Here is a 4,662-nt window from a genome sequence, read left to right as displayed (position 1 = left end):
CACGTTGTTCAAGTGAGAACGATTTCTTCTAAAGGCTGCCTGTACATTTGCCAGGATGTGATTTTCTTCCATCCAGGTTGTTAATTTCTCCCGTAGATGTAAGGCATATAGTTTTCCCATAATGTTTAAAAGGCTGATTGGCCTATAGTTTTCAGGCTTCTCTCTCCCGCCTTTCTTATATATAGGAGATACTATAGCCTTGCTCCATTCCTCTGGCATTTTACCTGTTTCGTCTATAAAGGTGAATAGGGAAGCCAGAACAGGCGTCCACCAGTCCTGGTATGATTTTATCAGTTCTATCCGGACACCATCCGACCCTGGGGCTTTCCCACTTCTGATCTGCTTTATCAGCAGTTCAATTTCTAAACAGGTAACCGGTTCCCACTTAGGGCAGTCTGTTAACTCTAGATGTAATAGAGGAGAAACTTTGGAGTCTAGCCCAGCATTATATAGCTTACTAAAGTGGATCTCCCACTCTTTAGGGCTAATAAAATTCTTGGGACAGTAGGGGCCTTTCCGTTGTAACCGGTTTAATTCGTTCCAAAAACAGGTCGGATTTTTATTTTTGGCAGCCATAAATAATTTTAGCCAATTTTCTTTAACATAATCTCTTTTCTTTTGTTTAATCAAGAACTTGTATTGTCTTTTTACTTGCTTATATTTAACTCTGTCTAGCCAATTATCGGTCAATTTTAACTTCAAAAACAAATCATTGAGGGATTTCCTGAGAGCTCTACAGTCCAGATCATACCATTCGTTTAGGTGCCCTCGGTATCCAGACTCTAGGTGGAATTTTGCTTCTTGAATCAAATTGGGTTTCAAAATTTTAACTAGCTTGTTGTAACCATTCACTTTATCAGTATCTGCCTCTAGTATTTCCTGCTGCAACTCAACCATTTCCTTGGATTCTAAAATATGCTTCATTTTAACACACACTTGCTGTGACCATGGAATACTCCTTCCATTGCTATCTAAAAGCTCCGATGAACAGGGACTTATTGTTAATCGTTTGGCAGTGGGACCAAGGTTTAATTCCAGTTTTAGAGGGAGATGGTCACTTTCTGATCTAGTGGGGACACTAAAGTCCTTAATTAGCTCAGCCAAAGAGTTTGATACTAAAAAATAGTCAATTAAAGAGGGGCTACGAGACCCCCAGTATGTTAGCTCTGCTGGTTGGTCGTTCCAAGCTCCGTTTAAGATGTTTAAATTTAACTTTTGGCATATCTGAGCCAACCTTAGACCTCTAAGGTTCCACTTACTGTCTTTAGATATCCTGTCACTAAGGGGGTATATGACTGGCCAATCCACTGGAGCCAATCTGGCTGCACTGAACAGATGCTCATCTGAGAGCCCTAGCCTTGCATTAAAATCCCCTGCAACAATTGTGTAGTCTGCCATATAGGTTTCATGCAGCACATCCAAATATTCATGAAAACACTTCATTAGGACTTCTACCTCCTGCTTCAGGGAACGTGGGGGTAAATACACGTTTACCAGCAGTAATGATTCAGCGTTGGTACTTAGTTTTAAAGTTAACGCATATTCCCCAAAGGAGGCTAACTGTTCTGAGCAGCAGTTAAGGGCATTAGATATAAACGTAATTAGACCCCCCTTCCTACGGCCCATTCTTTTGCTTTCTAAGGCCGGCAATGTATAGGAGGCATACCCATCAACAAACGGTTTATAAGCACACCAACTTTCTTGCAGGCAGATGACGTCAAAAGAAGAGATAAAGTCCAGGAAATCACTATGCTCCCTCTTTGAGTGCCAGCCTGCAATGTTCCAGCACAGAAGGTTTAAGGGAGAAGGTTGGGGAGCTTCTCCATTGCTGTTAAAGGTCTTTTTCCTCAGTGCCCTCCATCACTTCCAAAGTGTTGCCAGATCCATGCGTTGCATGTTGGTCTTCCTCCTTAGCAGTGAGAGAGGAAACCTCAATACCTGGGGTGGAGGATGGCCCTGCACTGTGGTCAGCATCCACTAAAAATTCTGTAATCACGTTAGGCTCTATCTCTCCTGTGAGCACAATCAGCTCTTGGTTGGAAGGCTGTGAAGGGGTTAACAGCGAGGATATCACCGGCTGTTCTTCAACATCCATTAGGCACAGCTGATCTGAGTGAGTAACCTTAGAGACGGATGCCTGATTAATTGCCACTCCTTCCAGCACGTCAAAGTTCGTGGGAGTTTCTTTCCAGATGTCCGGTGGAAAACTGCAGGCAGAGTTGCATTCCAATGACTTGGCATGGTCCAACAATGTCTTTTTTTCAGTTTGTTCAAATTGACCCAGGCAGGCTTGCTGTATTATTTTAGAGAAATTGCTAGACAGCAAAGACTCCGATTCTGTAGGGTAAGATGGATCAAGAGCCTGCACCAGAGTACCACCTGAGTTTCCTTGCAGCTTCTCGAAGTCCTTCACTAGCTCCTTTAGATTTGAAATTACAGCCCCCTGGTCTGTCAGAGATAAATCCGCAAAGGAGTCCCGTAGTTGCAGCTCAAATGTCGGGTCTAGAAGCTGCATATCTGGGCACTCAGGTTTACAGGGAGGGGTTTCAGATTTACTAGCATGCTTGTTCTTCCGAGTTTGAGTAAAAGAGATTATTGGAGGTTCAAAGGAAACTCTTCTGCATCTTATCCCAAAACTTTGCAAAAGAGGAAGAGACTTGAGTAGCATGCCTGGAATCACATCCTCGCGGAAAGATAGCATTATATTTAACCAGCGAGGGGGGGCACTAAGTCTTGTGACTTCCAGAAGGTCCGCCGCATGAAAGGAACAGCGCAACAAGCTTGACAAAGATGATTGGGCCCTATGTCTGCTATGCCACCTTCCTTGATTCAGTCTGTTTTGAAAAATAGAGAGAAAAATCTTGCATGGTTGGATCCTTCTCTCTGTCTTCCTTGTTGTTTCCGTAGTAATGCCGGGGGGCCCCTCCCCACTGGGACACTTGTCTCTAGCTGATAGTGGACACAGAAAATATTAAAAATTAAACTTCGCACACCCCTGAAATGTATTTACTAAATGTGTGCAAAGAAAGTCTACCTAGACACGGAAAAAAACTACTGCTACATGTAATTACTATCGCGAGAATTCTCTATGCAAAATATTGGAAAGTTTCCAAATTACCAGATAGAAATGAGTTTGTACAGAAACTGTTAGAGGCTGCAGAGATGGACACTCTGACTGTAAGATTAAGAGGAGGCAATCTACAGGATTGCAGAAAGACTTGGAACAATCTATATGCATGGATAAATAATATGGAATGTTAAGGAAATAAGCTGTATATTTCGAAATTACCCTATATGCTCCTTGGGTGGAGGGGGGTGTGAGGTGTGGGACTGGTGGTGGGTACGTTTTTATGACTTATGTATAATGTGCTGTTAGTTACTATTTATGGAAACATGGAAATGTCAATAAAACCTTTAACAGTAAAAAAAAAAAGAAAGAAAGAATGAGTAGCATTCTTGGATGCTCGTCTGAACGACCCTGCATCGAATCAATATTCAGTGGTTCAAATTTGAGCGCTACACATCCGCTTTTAATGTGACGTGTGACCGCACCCTAATTGTAGTAGTCTGAGTTTTATGCTCTGTTGGAGCTCTGAAGGAGGCAGTAGGGAAGAGATGGTCTTGGACTCTCCACTGAGTACAGTGGGAAGTCTTTTAACTTTACACCACTTCCTTTTTCTGGGGTAACATTAGTCTTCCGGCTCTGACTCATTTTATCCTTTGTGCTGGGACTCTTCACAAGCATGGGGCTTGCAGCTTGCTGAAGACCATGCCTGTACTGGTGCAGATCTCCAGTACTGGGGCTGCACTGAACAAGGGGATCTAGGTTAGAGTCCATGCCAACTCAAGGTTGGGAGATTCCAAATAGGCTTGGAGGAGGCCTGAGGAGGACAGGGTTGGAGAACAGAGCAGGATTTTAGCAGGGTATAATGCCATAGAGTGCACCCTAGCAGTAATTTTCTCAGGAGGAACAGATCTAGACAGATCTAATTCTGGGAGATCTCCATACCCCACTTGGAAGTTGACAACCTTCAGCAGTGTAAGCAACAGGGCTTTTTTAGCAGGAACGCAGTTCCAGCTGGCTTGCCATCGGGGATGTGGCTTTATATGCAGATGAATTCCTGCTGAGCTTTTTCTACCAAAAAAAGCCCTGCTAAGCCAGGATATGATGCACTGTGAGTCTGTAGTAATACAAGTAAACCACAAACTCGGACTTTCCAGCATCTCCAGCAACACGTTTAAAATAAATCGCCACCACCCCCGAACATTCAGGCATCAGAAAAGGTCTGGAAAGCTTGCTTTACTACTTTGTGACTTTTGAGTTGACCTTCATACGCCACTACTTTTGTGCCCCTACTTTTGAAATCGTCCACTACGGCGTCTTTTCTGTGAATGCGTGAGGACGTGGCTAGGCTTTTGTCGCGGGGTCAGAGCCTCGAGAAGGACAGTGGAGGAAAATGAAACCTCTGCGCCCAGCCTCCAGTGGTGACAGGACCCCTGTCGGCTTGGAGAAAAGCAAGAAAGAACGATCTCCTAGCGACCCTGTGTATGGTACAACTAGACGGGCGTGGCCTGGAGAGCAGAGGCCAATTGGCGGGCTTCTAATGGCAGTGGGCGTGGCGTTATTCTTCGGTGACTATTTAAGTGCTTAGGCGCGTGTGT

This window comes from Heteronotia binoei, chromosome 11, assembly GCF_032191835.1.
Source record: "Heteronotia binoei isolate CCM8104 ecotype False Entrance Well chromosome 11, APGP_CSIRO_Hbin_v1, whole genome shotgun sequence".
Classification (NCBI taxonomy): domain Eukaryota; kingdom Metazoa; phylum Chordata; class Lepidosauria; order Squamata; family Gekkonidae; genus Heteronotia; species Heteronotia binoei.
The sequence above is the reverse complement of the archived record's forward strand: the minus strand, read 5'-3'. Positions refer to the sequence as shown.